Genomic DNA, 20120 nt, shown 5'->3' with positions numbered 1-20120 from the left:
CATTTAGTTCAGATACCTATCTTATTTTCTCTTCTGAGTGAGTTTCCTACATCCTTCCTTTGCTCTCCTTGACACTCTGGGTCTGTGGATTGTTCCATGGTTATCCTGTACTTTATGGTTAATTTCCACTTATGAGTGAGTAGGTATCATGTGGGTCTTTCAGGGTCTGGGTTACCTCACTCAGAAAAATCTTTCCTAGTTCCATCCATTCTCTGGCTGATTGCATGAAGTCTTTGTTATTAATAGCTAACTGGTATTCGGGTGTATAACTGTATCACATTTTATTTATCCATTCTTCAACAGAAGACATCTAGGTTTTTTCCAGTTTCTGTTTATTACAAATAAATCTGCTATGAACATAGTTGAGCAAGTGTCCGTGTGTTATGGTAGAACACCTTTTGGGTATATTCCCCAGAGTAGTATAGCTCTTCAGGTATATAGGTATTGATGTTAGACTGTTGTAAAGTTTTTGAGAAATGTCTAGATGCATTTCCAAAGTGGTTGTTTAAGTTTTCATTCTCACCAGCACTGAAGGTGTGTTTTCCTTACTCCACATCCTCACCACCATGTGCTATCCCTTGAGTTCATGATCTGAGCCATTCTGACAAATGTAAGCTGAAAATGCAGAGTTCTTTTGATTTGCATTTCCTTGATGACTAAGGACAGTGAACATATCTTTAAGTGGGTCTCAGCCATTAGCACTGCCTTTGTTGAGGGTTGTCTGTTTAGTTCTTTATGCCATGATTTAATTGTGTTATTTGGTTTGTTGGTGTCTAATTTCTTCAATTCTTTATTTTAAATATTATCCTTCAGTCAGAGATAGGGTTGGTGAAGGTCCTTTCTCCATGTGCTATCATTTGTTCTATTGATAGAGTTGTTTACCTTCCAGGTGATTTTCATCTTCATGTGTCCCTTTGTTAATTGTTGATCTTATTGTCTGAGTTGTTGGTGTAGTGTTCACAGAGGTGTCTCTATCTTTTTATTTGGTTGATTAATTTTTACAGAATATACAGGTTTTTATTACATACTCCTGACTGTCCTGTAACTTACTGCATAGATCAGGCTAGCATCCAGCTCTATGAAATACTCCCAGGCCTGTCTCCTGAGTGTTCTTGGAATAAAAGACTTGAGAAAATACACCCAGCTTGTCCATTGTTATTTTAGTTAGAGATTGTTTATACTATTTATCTGATATGGGCTCATTACTGTTAGTGTTTACTCTCCCTCTCTCTTTATGTCTGTGAATTGGCATTTCTCTTGCAAGGCTATAGCCTCCTGAAAGGATGCATAAATTAGAGAGGTGAACCTCACTATTCAGTTTCCTCCTAAAAAGAGTTTGTGATTACATTAGAACCTGTGGGTCAGAAAATAAGTAGAAGAAACACTAGAATTCTGTGAAAATATTGTAAATGAAGTATACATTTCCAGTATACTTTGTCCATTTCATGCTTTCTGTTGTACACATGTGTGAATATTTTAGAATGCATTGACCTACAATGATGTGCATGTGAACTTCACTCGAGAAGAGTGGGCTTTGCTGGATCCTTCCCAGAGGAATCTTTACCAAGATGTGATGCTGGAGACCTACAGGAATCTCACTGCTATAGGTATGAGAGTGAATTATCTTTACTTTTTAAAATGAGGGAGGAACTCTTTATTATTGATGTACTTCTGTAATTTCACTTGCGCATGAGGAAGACTAAAGTGAATGGTTCTTTGATTGATCATTGATTATGACCTAAATTTTGCCTTATTTCCAATAATAAAACATACATTTTCTGGTATTGTATTTTAGGCTACAGTTGGGAAGATCATAATATTGAAGAGCATTGTCAGAGTTCTAGAAGACATATAAGGTAATTTTCATGTGTAAGCTGATATGAATATGGTTCTGAGAAAAATGTTCAGGTGTCTTGGAAATTTGAAAGAAAAGGGACAGTGTAAATGGAATGCTTTAAGTATATTTATTGATGATTACTAACTTCTTACTAAACTGTTTACCTCCATGTTAGGTATTTGATGTGTGTTTGCAAGGCGCTCCTCTAAGAATGCAAGGAAACCATACCTCATGAAAGATCAACATTTAAATCATAGCCTTGTTAGCACTATGAGGTGGAGCTGCATTTCTTTAGTTTCCTACAACTCAGATATTGCTAAAGGTATTCACAGTAAATAGTTGCTGAAAGTATGTAGAAAACATTATACTAAAGTAGTCCATAGTAAAGCTGGGGTTACTCATACACTTGTAATAATGTTGCTAAGCTTTGTGAGAAGGACAGATTTTTAGAGTCAGGAATGTTGTTGTGGAAAAACCATAATCCCTATAGCACATATCTATAATGAACAAAAATCAAATGTGTGAATGCAACGTGAAACCATGTCATTTATTATTCTTCTTTTAATAGGGATATCATATATCACAGTGAATACAAGTCATAGATATATTGAAAGAAACAATATACCACTCAAAACAACTAAAATAAATAGTAGTCCCCATTATGAGTAGATGTTTAAATGGGGATACCTATTATGCTTTATATGGGCTATTCAGAGATGCAAGTGGTATAAATAATGACACAGAGACTATTTTATATTTTAAAGCTTAGGCAATTTAACTGGGTGGATTCTGAACCCTCTTTTTCCCTAACATAAATAAACCTAATACAGTGACCTGCTGCATGGGCAGCACTACCTCTTTGTTCATCTTCATCTCTATCTGTTAACCCCTCTGTCCTGCTGGTGAATCGCCTGTCATTTGCTTTCTTCTTTCCAGCAAACCTCTCTCACTCAGAAGTTCTGCCCTCCATTTTGTGCCCTGCTATCAGTTGTCAGCTCAATTATTTTTTCTAATGTAAGGAAGGACAAATGTTTACAAAATAAAGGGCAGGTGATGGACCATAAAAAGAGCAATTATGCAATCTGCTCAGCATTTAGCTTTCTGCTGTCTCAGCAATCAGCATTCGAATACACAGACACACTTTCACATAATATTACAACAATATCAATTAACTGGTTATTCAACTTCATTGGGAATTCTCACAAAATCACACTTCAGAAAATGTAGTTTTAGGAATATATAAATTATTCTGTTTCTCGCAGTTAACTTTGCCAATTTACCATGGTGTGCAGTATAGGGAAATTTATTAACCCAATCAGTGAGTAAAAACTCTGAGGTCTTGCAGTTTTCTACAAATATGTGGTAAAACATCTTATAGAATAAAGTAAGAAAGTATAGTATAAATGTGAGCAAGGTGACAAATATTTTCACCATCACAGGTATTTTCAAATATACAAAACACCTCCTAGAGAAGGAGAAAACCGTGAATGTGAAAATAATGATAAAAACTTAGATGTAATTCCTATTTATCTTTACACCAAATTCTAAAATTAAGTGACATGGACAATTAGATTCATCAGTGTAATGAATGTGGTAAAGTTTTCATATGTATCAATTATCTTTGCAGGTATGAAAATAGTCATAGTGGAGACAAACCCCCTGAAGATACTCAATATGACGAAGTCTTTACACATCACAGGAGTCCCCACACATATGAAAGTAAGCATATTCATGAGGACCGCTATGAATCAAACCAATTTGGTAACGCTTTTGCACATAACAGTCATCTCCTAAGACATAAAAGGACACGTATAGGAGAGATATCTCATGAATGTAACCAATGTGGTAAATCTTTTGCAGGTAACAGTACTCTTATAATACATAAAAAAGCTCACACTGGAGAGAAACATTATGAAAGTAACCAATGTGGCAATGCCTTTGCAAATAATGGTCATCTCCTAAGACATAGAAGAACTCACACTGGAGAAAAACCCTATGAATGTAACCAGTGTGGTAAAGCCTTTGCATACAACAATGGTCTCCTAATACATAAAAGAACTCACACTGGAGAAAAACCTTATGAATGTAACCAATGTGGTAAAGCCTTTGTACAGAGGTGTACTCTCCTATTACATAACAGAACTCACACGGGAGAGAAACCCTATGAATGTAACCAGTGTGGTAAAGCCTTTGCATACAACAGTGGTCTCCTAATACATAAAAGAACTCACACTGGAGAAAAACCTTATGAATGTAACCAATGTGGTAAAGCCTTTGTACAGAGGTATACACTCCTATTACATAACAGAACTCACACGGGAGAGAAACCCTATGAATGTAACCAGTGTGGTAAAGCCTTTGCAAACAGGTATATTCTCCTAGTACATAACAGAACTCACACTGGCGAAAAACCTTATAAATGTAACCAGTGTGGTAAAGCCTTTTCATCTAACCAAAAGCTCCTACTACATAAAAGAATTCACACTGGAGAGAAACCCTATGAATGTAACCAGTGTGGTAAAGCCTTTGCATACAACTATGTTCTCCTAATACATACAAGAGTTCACACGGGAGAGAAACGTTATGAATGTAACCAATGTGTTAAAGCCTTTTCACAGAACAGTCATCTCCTAAGACATAAAAGAACTCACACTGGAGAAAAACCTTATGACTGTAAACAATGTGATAAAGCCTTTGCATCTAACACTGAACTCCTAATACATAAAAGAACTCACACAGGAGAAAAACGTTATGAATGTAACCAATGTGATAAAGCCTTTGCTTGTAACAGTAATCTCTTAAGACATAAAGAACTCACACTGAAGAAAAACCCTATGAATGTAACCACTGTGGTAAAGCCTTTGCATGTAACAGTGATTTCCTAAGACATAAAGGAACTCACACTGGAGAAAAACCTTATGAATGTAACCAATGTGGTAAAACCTTTGCACAGAGGTATACTCTCCTAGTACATAACAGAACTCACACTGGAGAAAAACCCTATGAATGTAACCAATGTGGTAAAGCCTTTGCATATAACAGTGTTCTCCTAAGACATAAAAGAACTCACACTGGAGAGAAACCTTATGAATGCAATGAATGTCGTAAAGCCTTTGCACAGAACAGTCATCTGGTAGTACATAAAAAAAATTTCACACTTGAGAGAAATCTCATGAATGTAGCCAAAGTGATAAAGTCTATGCATTTCAGAGTAGTCTCTGAAGACAAAAAGAACACATCCTGGAGAAAAACCTTATGAATGTAAGCCGTGTGGAATCACCTTTTTACAACAGTCTCATAATAAAGTCTTTTCATGTAAGAGTCATCTTGAACAAGAATACTTATTGGAGTGAAACCCTATAAATGTAACCAATGTGTGAAAAACTTTTCATGCCATAATAATCTCCATGTACATAGAAGAATGCACACTGGAGAGAAACATTATGAATGTAACCAATGTGATAGAGCATTTTGACATAATAGTAATCTCCTATGACAAAAAAGACATACTGGAGAGAAACCATATGAATGTAAGCAATGTGGTAAAGCCTTTGCATGTAACAGTCATCTCCTAATACATAAAAGAGCTCACACTCGAGAGAAACCTTATTAATGTAACCTATGTGGTAACATACTTTCTCCAGCAGGGATACATTTCTTAAACATTCCCAAATGATACCACCAACTGAGAAGGATTCATTTCTCTGACTTCAAATGTACGTGTTTGATTTCTGTTACATGAAAGAATTCATGATGAAGAAAACCTTTATAGATAAGCTGTAGTTGCCTCAACACCTGAGTTCAGTAATGAATGCTTATATAAGTAAAACATTCATGAGTAAACATATTTGTTTAAGAATTTGTTTTAATTTCCATTATGTGATAACAGTTTGTCTTTGTGTTTTCGATGTGCCTGTCCTTTCTAGTTACCATGAAGACCAGACCTTATCGTCTGGTCTTTCTGAGACCAGATCTTCTCATACCAGGAATTCTAGAAAGTTGTCAAAAACCTTACCTAGGTCCTGGGAATGGACTTGTCTTAACTGCAAAGCCATGTCTCTAGTACTGTAAATATCTTATATTATCGTGATGTCATGAAATAGAAAATAATTTATAGGAGAGCAACCCTATTTGTACAAAAGAGTTGATTACTTTGTACATAATAAATGTATCCATTTTCAAGAAAAGAAACTTTTTTGTATCTTTTTATCATAGCGTTGGAGGAAGTAAATTATTTACCATGTTCCCTTAAATGTAATGGAGCAGAACACCAATTGTGATTGTGGTCTCAATTTTGAACATTGGAGTAGGGATTGAATTTGCTGTATGTGTAGCAAATCCATTCACAGAAGTTTATGAGGTTGTTCTGATATTCCTTCTGTGGTGGATTCTAATGCATTTCCACTTGATGAAAGGTATTTTTCTGTGCAATGTATAGAATGGGATCCCCATCATCTATGTGGTCCATTGCTTATTTATATCAGGCAGTCTGTGATCATAGTTTTCAAGGAAGGGTCTCTGAGAACGTGTGGTATTTTTTTTATGTGTTCACAAATTCATTTAAAATGTTTGTTTTTAAGCCTTGCTTGGATATCAATAATTAATAAATGCTTAATAGTATGTGTGTGTATATGTATGTATATATTGTTTGAAGTTCCATGTTTCTGCATGTTCCCACATTTACTATATGGCACATCATCTTCCTAGAGATTTATCTAGCTTTCTTAGAGATTTATCTAGAGGTGCTAGTTAATGTAACAGCAATGAGATTTATTTCAAAACATGTTGTGTGTTTAGTGTACTATTCATTCTTAGGCTATGACAGATATATGAAGACTGTGTGACACTTTGTGGGGTTTATTTTAGTCATGCTTATATGATCTTCAACTTTATGTTGTCAGTTTTGCATAACACAGTCTTTCCACAGAGCACATTGACATGCACAAAATTTAGTTGAAACATTACATCAGTACAATATTGTATTTTATTCAGATTATGAATATATTGTCATCAGAAAATGGAAGAATATAAAATGATTTGAATAATAAATGCTACTTGCAAATGAAAATTATACACTCCTGTCTCATTTTGGAATGTGTTGGTTCTTAGGAGTAAACACTTGTTCATAAGACTTTCTCAAAACTGCAAGTGAATGTCAGAGAATTGTCTCAGTGGGTAAATTTAGTTATTGCTAAGCCTGATGATTTGAGCTCAATCCCTGTGTAGTCCATATCACTGCTATAGATTTTTCTAATGTTTCTATAGTTGGGCTGCTGTATATGCAAATTCACACACTAGCAGATATGTAAATATATTTTCAGGCTAAATAAGGGCCAGTGTGGTCACTGGCCAAAAGACTCATTGTGTTCCATGTCAAGAACTAATAAACAGCAATAAGTTGTACTCTCACTAGCACATATACACAATAACATGTATGTATACACAAACACACTCCAGCATTTTTTAATTCATTTTTATTTTTATTGATTATAGTTTATTCACTTTGTAGCCCTGCTATAGACCTCTCCTCATCCCCTCCCAATCCTACCCTCTCTCCCTCTTATTCTCTTATGCCCCCTCCACTCCACTGATAGGGGAGGTACTTCTCTCCATCCATCTAAACCTAATCTATCAGGTTTCACAGGGACTGTCTTCATTGTCTTCCTCTGTGGAATGGTAAGGCTGTTTCCCATGCAGGCAGAGATGACCAAAGAGCCAGGCCCTGAGTTCATGTCAGAGACAGTCCTTGTTCCCATTACTAGGGAACCCTCTTGGACACTGAGCTGCAAGGTGCTAAATCTGTCAGGGGTACTACATTATCTCCATTCTTTGTGCTTGTTTGGAGTATGAGTCTCCAAAAATCTCTGTACCCAGATTTTTCTTGTTCTATTGCTCTCCTTGTGGAGCTCCTGTCCCCTCCAGGTCTTTCTATCTCCCCCTTCATTCATAAGATTACCTGCACTCTGCCTAAAGGTTGTTTATGAGTCTCAGTATCTGTTTTGACACCCTGCTGCATAGAGTCTTTCAGAGGCCCTCTGTGGTAGGCTCCTGTCTAGTTCCCTACTTTTTCCCTCTTCTGCTGTCCATCCTGTTTCTATTTCTGAATGGAGACTGAGCATCTTACCCAGGGTCCTCTTTCTTGATTTTAGTATGATTACCCTATATTTATATGTCTAGTATCTGGTTATAAATGATGAAGTTAACAAAGCAATGCATTTATAGATAACAGAAATTATTTGTAGAATTTGAAGACTTATTGCTGTTCATTAAAAGGAAAGTGGTTCCTTCGTACATCTTATTTTATACTTTAATTCCTTGATTCAAGGATAGACCACTTAAAAATCATAGCTTGGCTCAGAAATGCATCCCTGTCATCCTAAATCTATTATTCAGAGAAGGTTAATCTCTCAGAGTGAGGCCAGATTGTTCCATAGAGTGTGTTTTCTGTTTGTTTGTTTGGTTGGTTGGTTGTTTTTGAGACACAATTTTCTTGTGTAGCTTTGGCTGTTCTGGACTCACTTTGTAGACCCAGCCATCCTCAAAATCACATAAATCTGTTTGCCTCTTCCTCCTTGAGTGATGGGATTACAGGTGTGTGCCACCATGCCCAGCTCCACGGACACTTCTAAAACAGGCATAGCTATGTGGGAATATCATGTATCAAAATGATTTCAAAATGCAAACTATCTTTCAAGGTATAGATTTTTTTCCTGAGGGATAGTGTACACAGGGACGTTAGAAGTTTTCTGAAATTGTGCTCTGTCCTTTCTGTAAGTGAGAACTGTAGTATTGTAACATCCCCCTCATAGATAAGACATTATTACCAGATGGCATTGCTCCCTGAGCAATCTACTTTCATGGCCTCATTTACTTCATTTTGAGATAAGAATTTGTGGTCAAAAGTAAACATTCCAGAGACATTTCTGACCATAATTTTAAATTTTTTACATCTATTTCTGCATGACTTTGAGCCAAGAGTGCTTTTTATCTCTTATTTTTACATTATTATCACATTGAGAATAGGACTTAATTTAGAATGGCTCTGATTAGGCGAACCCACATTTGAACTTATCTATATGCCCTAAGTAAATTCCGGTGATTGCTTTGTTAACGAAAACCATTGCTTTGGAAAGGACTCTTATGCTCTTCTTGCCTATGCCAGGAAAATCTCTTTCTCAGGTCCTGTGTCTTTGCGGTGTAACAAAACACCAACAACACAGGCTCTAAACAACAATCAATAAATGGGACCTCATGAAACTGAAAAGTTTCTGTAAAGCAAAGAACCCTGTCTACAGATTGGGAAAGAATGTTCACTAACCCTATATCTGACAAGAGGGCTAATATCCAGAATATATAGAAAACTCAAGAAGTTAAACAGCAACAACTCAAGTAATCCAATAAAAAATGGGATACAGAGCTAAACAGAATTCTCAATAGAGGAATGACAGAGAAACACTTAAAGAAATGCTCAAAACCCTTAGTCATCAGGGAAATGCAAATCAAAACAACTGCGAGATTTCACCTTACAGCGATCAGAATAACTAAGATCTAAAGCTCAAGGGACAAAACATGCTGAAGAGGATGTTGCAAAAGAGGAACCCTTCTCCACTCCTGGTGGGAATATAAACTTGTACAATCACTTTGGAAATCAATCTGGCACTTTCTCAGACAATTAGGAATACTGCTTCCTCAAGATTCCACTCCTAAGCATATATCCAAAAGATGCTCAAGTATACAACAAAGACATTTGTCCAACCGTGTTTGTAACAGCTTTATTAATAATGGTCAGAAGTTGGAAACAACCCAGATGCCCCCTCAACTGAGGAATGGATACAAAAATTGTGGTACATCTACATAATGGAATATTACTCAGCAATAAAAAACAAAAAACCAAAACAAACAAAAAAAAAAAAACAAGGAAATCATGAAAATTGCAGGCAAATGGTGGGAACTGGAAAAGATCATCCTGAGTGAGGTATCCCAGAAGCAGAAAGACACACAGGGTATATACTACTCATAAGTGGATATTAGACATAAAATGTAGGATAAACGTACTAAAGTCTAGACAATTAAAGAAATTTATGAACGAGGAGGACTCTGGCTAAGATGCTGAATCCTCATTCAGAAAGGCAAAGATGGTGGACATCAGAAGAGGGAGAAAACGGAATAGGACAGGAGCCTACCAAAGGGAATCTGAAAGGCTCTACCCTGCAGAGTATCAGAGAAGATGCTGAGACTTGTAGCCAAATTTTGGACAGAGTGCAAAGAACTTCATGAAAGACGTAGGAAATAATATGACCTGGAGAGGACAGGTGCTCCACAAGGAGAGCAACAGAACCAAAAAAATCTGGGCACAGGGCTCTTTTCTGAGACTGATACTCCAACCAAGGACCATTGATGGAGATAAACTAGAACCCTGCACAGCTGTTGCCCATGGCAGTTCAGTGTCCAAGTGGGTTCCATTTTAATGGGAACAGGGACTGTCTCTGACATGAACTGATTGGCCAACTCTTTGATCACCTCCCCCTAAGGGGGTAGCAACATTACCAGGCCACAGAGGAATACAGTGAAGCTATTCGTGATGAGCCCTGATAGACAATGATCATAGGGAGGGAGAGGAGGACCTCCCCTATCAGTGGACTTGGGGAGGCACATTTGTGGAGAAGGGGGAGGGAGGATGGGATTGGGAGAGGAGGAGGGAGGGGGCATGGAGGGATTCAAAGTGAATAAAGTGTAATGAATAAAAATTAAAATTAAAAATGGAAAGAATATAAAAGACACAGAAGCCAGGTTTATAAGCTCTCATTGGTCAAGTGACAAAACAATATAAACATCAAAATGATATGCATATCTACGTTCTCCCAAAATTCCTATGTTGAAGTCCTAAGACCTAAAGTAACAAAGCTGCATGAGATCTTTGGAAGGTACTCAGGTCTTGGAGGTGAAGCCCTTACAAATAGGTTTGTAATCTTGTAGAAGAGATCCTATAAAATCATGTGGCCCTTTAGAACACTGAGTTTAAAGTGAGAACAGGACTGTAGACAAGCATGCCCCCAACTAGACCTTATAATTAAACTTTAGACTTTCCAGAGTTCAAAACTGAAAAGTAAAACCTTTGTTTATAAATCATTTGTCACTTAGCTCCAGCAGACTAAAACAAACAATAACAGTCCAGTCCACTATAGAAGGCACATAAATCATGAATCCATATTGATGTAAGAGTATGGCAAATACATTAACATTCTGAGGACCAAGAACACAGAGTGTCAAGGTACTCATGGGGGTGCAGGGTATTAACTCTGTAGTAGAAAAGCCTAGAAAACACTGATTAAAAGTAATCGAAGTGAAAGTATGTACCACCTGTCAGGACACAGTGTGTTACACTTTTGTGATACCCTTGTCCAAATTTATGCATTGATCCATGAGAACACAGAGTCTACAAAAATAACCAACCTGAGATATTAGCCATTAAGTACAGGATAACCATCATACCACCCACAGACCTAAATAAACTAAGTAACATGGAGGGTTGACGAGAGGATACTTGAATCTCACTAAGAAGGGGACATACATGGGAAGTAGAGGGAGAAAGGAAGTGGTGGGAGGGGGGTGAGGAGAGGAACAGGAGAGGTGTGGGTAAAGTGAGCATGAGTGAGTAAGTGGACTAGGAGAGAAGGGAAATTGTTGTTGAGGCATCTCTGAGAAAAGATGAAGACCTGGAATTTTGGAGGTGCCTGGGAAGACATGGGGGTGACCCTGACTGAGACTCCTAGCATCAGAGATATTGAGACCAAAGTATACAAATCCTGTAGCCTGAGGAGGGAGGGGAACACCAACCAACTCACAAAACCCTCTACCCAAATTTGACCACCTACAAGATATGCAGGGATAAGAGATGGCACAGAGATTGAGGAAATGGCCAACCAATGACTGGCACAACTTGAGACCAAACCCATGGGAGAGACCCAACTCTCTCTATTAATGATAGTCTGCTATGTCTGTAGACAGACAGGAGAGCAGCATAATTGTCATCTGAGAGCCTTCATCCAACAGATAATGGAAAAAGTTGCAGAGACCTACAGGCAAACAAACATTAGGCAGAACTCAGGGAGTCTTGTGGAAGAGTTAGAGGAAGGATTGAGGGAGATGGAGGGGTAGGACACCGAAAGAAGACCTACATAGCCAGCTCACCTGGGACTATGGGGCCTCACAGAGACTGAACCACCAACAAAAGTACATGCCTGGACTAGTCCTAGCCACTCTACACACACACAGACACACACACACAAAAAAAAAAAAACAAAACAGTGGGCTGATCTTCCTCAAGTGATTCCCCTAACAACTAGAGAAGGGGCTGTCTCTGACCTGTACTCCATTGCCTCCCTCTGGGTCCCATTTTCCTAGCAGGGCTCCCTTGTCTTGCCTCAGTAAAAGAGGACATACTTAATCCTGATGTAACTTGATGTGCTAGGGTAGGTTGTTTTGGGGTGGGGTGTTTTGGGGAAAGTGGGTGGGAGAGTGGCACTGGGAGGAGAGGAGGGAATGGGGTTGTGAGTGGAATGTAAAATGAACAAATAAATAAATTAATGAAGAATGCAGCCAGTTCAGATGAGACCAGATATGCTAGGATTAGATGGAAGGGAAGGAGGACAGTGGCATAGGAGAAGATGAGAGAGGGAGGATGGAGTTGGGAGAGGATGAGAGAGGGGGCTACAACTGGGATACAAAGTGAATAAACTAATTAATATAAAAAATAAAAATTGAATTAAAAATATATCTGACAGTCATCAAAAGTGACAAGGTCATGAAAAAGATGAGGGAACTGTTCCATACTGAAAGAGACTTAAGAGATAAAGAAACAATGCAACACTTAAATGTACCAGCTTTTTTTGACATTTATGTTGAGTAATAACATAGTCAATAAAACCCACATTAAATGGAATACTATATCAGCGTGAATTTCCTATTTTGATAACTGCATTGTCATTAGGTAGGACAACGTTCTTGTTTGTATAAAACTGACACTAAACCACTCAGAGTGACAGGGCATAAGGTCAGCAGCTTCCTCTCAAAATGTCCAAAGTAAAACAGCAATTAACTATGTATCATACTTGGAACTTTTTTCAAGTTTGTTATTGTTTCAAAATTGTTGTGGGGGAAGCCGGGCATGGTCTTTAACTCCAGCACTTGGGAGGCAGAGGAAGGCAGATCTCTGGAGGTTCAAGGCCAGCCTAATCTACATAGGGAAGCCCAGGATAGCCAGGGCTCTGTAGAGAGAATCTGTCTCAAAACAAAACAAAAGCAAAAACCAAAAATAAATAAATAAATAAATAATATTGCTTTAGGGGAAAGACCAATGTAACTAAAAACTGAACAAGCTTAAAAAAAAAAAACTGATCTTCACACTGGTAGGCTGGGTAAGACTATGTCTGTAAGAGACTAAAAAGTGAAGTGACGTGATATTATGGAGCAGTATGAAGATTCCCTTAATACAGGTCAATGTCTTTTTTTTTTAGTCTGTGTGTGTGTGTTCGTGTGTTCATTGTGCGGGTGAAGCATGCATACTAGAGAACACATAGAAGGTCAGAAGACAACTCTTGCCTTCCACCTTTTCATGAATTCAGGGATCAAACTCAGATCTCCAGGCTTGACTAGCAAGACTCTTTATCTGCTGAGCCATCTCACCAATCTGCAAGCAGTTTTGTTAAGTGGCCTCAATTAGGTAGTAGGGAGAAAAAAATGTGAAGGATCCCTTCTTAAACAAACTCTTAGGGATGAATAAATAATAAAAAGAGATGAGTAGAATATTGTTATCCTAGTGCTACCAATGACTTAAAAATCAACAAAACACAGCCCAAGCACCTTCTGAGACAAGGGACTGCATGGCTGCTAGCTAAAACTCCTTGCAAGGGTAAAACTGGAATTATCCTGAAATAAAAGGCCTTTACCAGCTCTACAGTAACCTTTTATTACATCTCCCTTATCTATACATAACAACACAAAGATATAACAATAAGAAAATAAGCCTTTGTGAACCCTGTATACTCCTCGTTGTGCAAGTCCATCAATGTATAAACAGCAGTGTATCTACCAAACTGTTCCTTATGAAAAATTCTCTGAAGAGTAAAGGGAACAATCAAATCACTTGAAAGCTAAGTGAGAGAGAGCACCTGCAGTGGCTGTCTTTACTTAAGAAGAGTCATTTCATTCTGGAATGCTGGCACATACGTCCTGAAAAAATGTTCCTAGAAATGTGCATGGATCCTGTAGCTTTTTTAAGCACCAGGCATTCATTCGACTGGGATGTCCAAGCTCCCCCACTCTACCCGCCCTAGGGCAGGCAGGAGGCAGCACTGGACTCTCTGCACTTCCATTCCTGGAGGACTGGCCCCAGCATCACTCTTCCTCAGGATGCAGAGCACAAGGGTATCCTAGAAACTCCTCAGAGTGTACTCCCGCCCTACCAACCCTGGCAGCACGAGGGCGCGGTCCCAGGTACCAGCATCCTCCACAAAAGCTCTTGGCAGAACTCCGACAGGCTCTCCCGACCCGCCCAGCCCTCCAGCCCCCAGCTGAACAGCCCCTGCTTTGCCTGGCGACCGCCGTTTAGCGGGTCCCTCACACACGCCCACAGACAGCCAGGCTCAGCTGCTCCGCTGTGGCCGACACCCGGGGACCGACGGCTCCTCCACCGCCAGACCCAACCCTCTCTCCTCCGCACCTCCCAGCCACGACGCCAGGCCCAGCACCACTTAGCCCACTGGACGGCTGCTGGGGATGGAGGCGGAGCCCAGAGGCGGAGACTGGGGAGGAGTCTGCAGGCGGGGGGCACAGCCCTGGGACGGAGGCGGAGCCTGAGGCGGAGGCGGAGCCCGGGTGCAGAGGCAGAGCCCAGGGGGGTGGAGGCAGCACCTGGGAGATGGAGGCAGAACCCGGAACCGGGAGGGGGCAGAGCCCTGGGACGGAGGGAGGAGCCCTGGGGGGGCAGGGGTGGAGCACGGGGTGGAGGCGGAGCCCGAGGATGGAGGAATAGCATAGGGGGTGGGAGAGGCCGAGCCCGAGGCAGAGGGAGGCGTAGCCCTCCGAGGTGGAGGAGGAGCCCAGGAGAGGAGGGAGGCGGAGCCCGGGGGCGGAGGCGGAGCCTGTGTGGGCAGAGGCGGAGCCCGGGGAGACGGAGGCGGAGCCTGGGGAGATGGAGGCGGAGCCCGGGGGCGGAGAGGAGTCCGGAGCCGGCACCCGCCCCACACGCTTACTTGGCTTCTCCCGGTCTCAGCTACTACGTTGAAGTAGTAGCCAAGCCATGACCGCTGCCACCACACCCGGGAAGCGGGTTCCCATAGCCGCCCTCGCCGCCGCCATTGCCCACCAGTCCCGGGAGGAGCTCAGCGTTTTCCCTTCAGTGTCTGTAGCCATAGCAATAGCGCTTCCGTCACGCTTGACAATGGAGGCGCGCACTGCGCCTGCCCTGCGCCTCGCGTAAGCCCCTCCCCCGCCCCACCAGAGTAGGTTCTGCCTTCTGGGTCCAGGCTCTGTGAGGCCTGAAATTTCTGAAATCTTACTATTAATTTTACAGGACAAAAGGATCTTTGAGATAAGTGTACATCAAAGCATTTCTCTCCTGTTTTCAAACCCCTTGTCTTAGCTGCTTTTCTATCACTGTGCTAAGATATTATGACCAAGACAGCTTATAGAAGAAACGGTTGGTTGGGTACCTAGAGTTTCAAAGGGTAAGTCCATGACCATCATGGCAGGGACCATGGTGGCAGACAGGAATGGCAGGCAGAGAACCAGACAGAACAGTGGCTGAGAGCTTACATCCTGATCTACAAGTATGAGGCAGAGAGCTAACCGAGAATGCTATGGGATTTTAAAACCTCAAAGCCCACCCACAGTGACACACCTCTTCAACAAGATCACACTTCCTAATTTTTCTAAAACAGTTCCACCAACGGGGGACCATATTTTCAAACATATGAGATTATAGTGGTGATTTTCATTCAAACAAATACACTCCTCAATAGCTTTCTATGTAGCCATGAATTGAGATAAAAAATGTCAATGTCCCAAAGCATCTCAGGCACTCAGATTCTTGTGCAGTTTTGTTGTTGCTGCTGCTGTTTTGTTTTTGAGACAGTTTCAAATAGTCCAGATTGACCTTCATTCCTGACTATCCTGATGCTCCATTTACAGGCATGTTTCACCACAATTGATTTATGATCTTGTTTGTTTGTTTGTTTGTTTTGTTGTTTTGTTGTTTTGTTTCGCTTTTCAAGACAAGGTTTCCCTGAGTAGATTTGGCTTTGTAGACCAGGATGGCCTCGAACTCACAGAGATTCAGTGTGTTTGACTTCTTCTTCTTCTTCTTCTTCTTCTTCTTCTTCTTCTTCTTTTTTTTTTTTTTTTTTTTTGAGGGAGCTATTTTTATCTTTGGCGTAGATGAGTGATAAGAGTATTTTACTTGCACGTATATAAGCATACCACATAAGTGCCTTATATTCCAGGAGGTCATATGGTATCAAATTCCCTAAAACAGGAGCTACAAAAGATGGTCAGCAACCATGTACAAGTTAGGAACTCTGGGGGAAAAAAAGAGAGACTGTTTTGATTTAAGATTTATTATTTATTATGTATACAATGTTGTGTTTGCATGTACACCTGCATGACAGAAAAGGACACCAGATTTCATTATAGATGGTTGTGAGCCACCGTGTGGTTCCTGGGAATTGAACTCATGACCTCTGGAAGAGGAGCCAGTGCTCTTAACATCTGAGCCATCTCTCCAGCCCCACAGAAAGTATTTTTCATCACTAAGCCATGTCTTCAGCCCCTCTGGCTTCCTTTTTAATCATTATTATTATTAATTTCTTCTTCTCTATTATATTCAAAACAAATTCGCCTTCTTTCATTTCCCCTACTGAACTAAAATGTTCTCAACTTTGGGCCCTTGAATAAATGTATTCTTTATCTCTTCTAGGGTGTTAGGTCCCCTTTGCTTTTCTTTAGGTTTCATAGTGGATTTTATAGTGATGTATACATTTCTATGCATGGTCTTTGGTGGATTACCCCACAAGACCGTAAGCTTATAGAGAAAGAATAGTGTTTGCATGAATCATTTTTGTGTGTTCAGGACTTAGCACAGTATTGGGTACCTAATTCACAAACAACTATCTGTGGAAGGACAACTAATCTTTTAAACAGTAAATGCCTTTACCAAAGTCTTCATAATCTGATAGTAATAAAGAATTCCTACCTAGAGCATGGGAACATGTAACATTTTATTTGTTAATGCCAGCCATTGTATCATCTGTAACAAACTTCTCCTGAAGTCTTTTTATCTTGTTCTGTTACTGCTGTTACTAGGACAGCCTCCTCCATGCCTGTTCCCTTCTCTGTGTTCTCTTTCATTTATCCCATAGTAAATTACTTCCTTTAAGCTTTAGCGAGGTTTAGCATCTGGTTTTATCATATGCAAAGACTATCTGTATCTACCTGTTTTGTACAGAAGTGAGGAATACAGCTCAGAGGTAGAACATTTGTTCCACAAATACGAGGTAAAAAAGGAGGAGGAAGAGGAGGAGAAAGAAAAGGATAGGAGAAACAAAGCATTGCTTTTCTTTATGCAGATGCTCTGCCTTAAATACAGGTGTTAACAGTCTTTCTGTCTCTGCCTTCCAAACAAGATAGAAATTCCAGATACAGCAACAGTGCTACTTATTTGGTGTTAGTTTTTAACCTGGTCTCTTTCCTGGCATTCACTGTGTACCTGCTATATGCATAGTTGGTTTTATGTACATGTTCATTTTCTGGGAAGAAATTATGTTTTCATTAGGTTTTATGGTTTATGGGAGGTTAGATCCTCAGAAAAAGGCCTGAGCTTTGCACCCTGCCATAACTATTTCTAGGAGACCCTATCTCCAAAGCTGATTATGTCCTCTTTGTATATCATTTGATGTTGTGACTTCAGGATTCATCTTGAACCTTGTTTTCAACAAAATGTTGTAAACATGCCCTAAGCTTAACAGGTATTTTGTGGCTCATGAAAAAAAAAGTCATCATAAAATGTCTTGTCTGAAAAGAGCATCTGAGATCATTATACAAAACACTCAGTTACTTTAATTTTGGTCATTAACACTTTTAGTACTTCTTATTGTTTTTCATTAGTTTTTTTAGTGATCCAAGTATGACAACCCTCATGTAAGGGACTGTGTACACACTATTAACCAAGAAAATAAAACCACACATTCAAAACAAGGAAAACCTCCAAATATTGATCAGAATTAGGTTTAGATTTAGGGCCCAAAAATAATTCAGTTGAAATGTGAGGAAGACATTAAAACACCATTATCCAGCAAGCATTTAGTGTATGTATATGCATGTAAATATGATGAAAGGATGTACACATAAAGACAACTTAAGAATTCTTGGACATACACACAAAACGTGGAACTTAATTAAGCAGGATATTTTTTCCTTTTTGTTTTCTTGCCAGGAAATTTTTGAACATGTTCCTCCCCTCCCCTTCTGTTCCTTCCTTATTCAATGTGAATTTATAAACATTTGTCTTGAATGGATGCAGTTCTGTGAAAGCATTGCCCAAAAGATACTGCTGACTCATATCTAGACCTTGAACCCAAAATGCATTCTAACTTTTTTTTTTCTTGCACTGGTGATTAAGTAAAGGAACTCATTTTCAGGGGGAAGGGGAGATACCCAGACATGTTTAATTCCTCATCTATCCCTCTCTTATGTTCTTTAGCACTTTGGGGAGAACATTGACAAAGGTTCCCCACCCATGCAAACCACAATCATACATGTGCTATCTAAGATTTTATAACAAAATTCTTCTAGTTGGGACCTCACCTAAAAAAAAATAATTGGCTTGGTTCTCAGGTGACAATATCTTAAGTGCCAACGCAGGGAAGAGCACCCTGGCTAATAAGGCATGTGCCAAGGTGCTCAGGTGGGTATTCTTGGCACAGTGCCAGTACACAGGCACAGTGCCAGTACACAGAACCTTTCTTACCACACAGATTACACATTTTGAGTCGAGTCCTGAAAAAAGAATCTACACAAACACAGGGACAGACACAGGAGATCAGTGGAGCCAAGCCTTCCATATTTGAGTTAGGTTCACTTCCTTGTTGATGCCACCTATGGCTGAAAAAAAGAAGTTTGTGAGATTGGGAGTGTAGCTCACTTGATAAGAGGTGGAGCAGAAGGATCAGAAATTCAAGCTGTTTAGTTTAAGGCCAGGCTGGGCTACGGGGGACCCTAACCAAGTAATAATAATAGTAATAACTATAATACGTTTCAGCTAAAAGCATTATTTGGCGGTCATTGTTCCAAGCCAGAGCTAACCTCAGGTCACCAACTTTCCTCAGAGAAGAAGCAAGGAGGCAAAGAGGTCCAGCCCAACAGGATTTTCTGCACACAGATCCCTCTCCAACCGAGGTTTCCAAGCTAACCATGTGGAAATGTGTGCTCCCACAGGAGACCAGAAGTGCCCCAGCTTGTAGTGCTGGGAGCATGGGGCAGGCAAAGTCACCATGGATCACAACTGTTTTGTCACCAGCCCACAGAGACCATCACAAGCAAACAAAACCACAAAAGAACAACACAAGAATAAATGTACTGGGTACAATGCATGCAAAAAAGGTGGAAGAAGAAGAAAATACCAAAACTCAAAACAGTGCCCTGCCTCTCTATGGGCCCTCTATCCTGCTCCATTATTGGTGGCCTACCCTGAAATCAGGATCCACCGAACTACACCAGAGTTTGGAACAGTGACCTGCATTCAGCCAGACCAGAGAATGGAGCAGCAACATATCTGTTGATCTCTACCAGACCAGAGGCACCAGCCAAACTCTGCCAGAACAGACGCCACAGCAGCAGCAAATAGCTGCCAGATCAAAGGCCAGAGCAGTGGCCAAACTCTGCTAGACCCGAGGCCAGAGTAGTTGCTAAGTTCTGCTAGACCAGAGACCACAGAACCCTGGGAGATGTGCCAAGCTTGGGGCTCCACATACTCTATCCGTACTTTGGCACCTCCTTGCCACTCTCACTGGAGCTTGTAAAGCATGGCTCAAGCCTCCCTGAAATGCAAAAGAATCAAGTCTAGGTGGATAGAAGGATTCTGTCCCATGTCCTCAGTCAGTCCCAGAGACAAAAAAAAAAATGGCAGCGAGAGTCAAAACAGTTAAACAAGACACAGACAGCTAGATCCCATTGCTTGTGCAACAGAAAAATACACAGAGCCAGACACTCCAGACAGCAGATCCCACCA

General features: G+C 40.2%; 1 pseudogene; it reads left to right on the top strand.

The window, feature by feature from the left end:
• LOC132650871 (zinc finger protein 431-like) overlaps positions 1–20120 on the top strand; it is a 53734-nt pseudogene that overhangs the window by 10776 nt on the left and 22838 nt on the right.

Source organism: Meriones unguiculatus, assembly GCF_030254825.1.
Source record: "Meriones unguiculatus strain TT.TT164.6M chromosome 13 unlocalized genomic scaffold, Bangor_MerUng_6.1 Chr13_unordered_Scaffold_34, whole genome shotgun sequence".
NCBI lineage: Eukaryota > Metazoa > Chordata > Mammalia > Rodentia > Muridae > Meriones > Meriones unguiculatus.
Note: the sequence above shows the minus strand (reverse complement) of the source record. Positions and strands in the feature narration are given on the sequence as shown.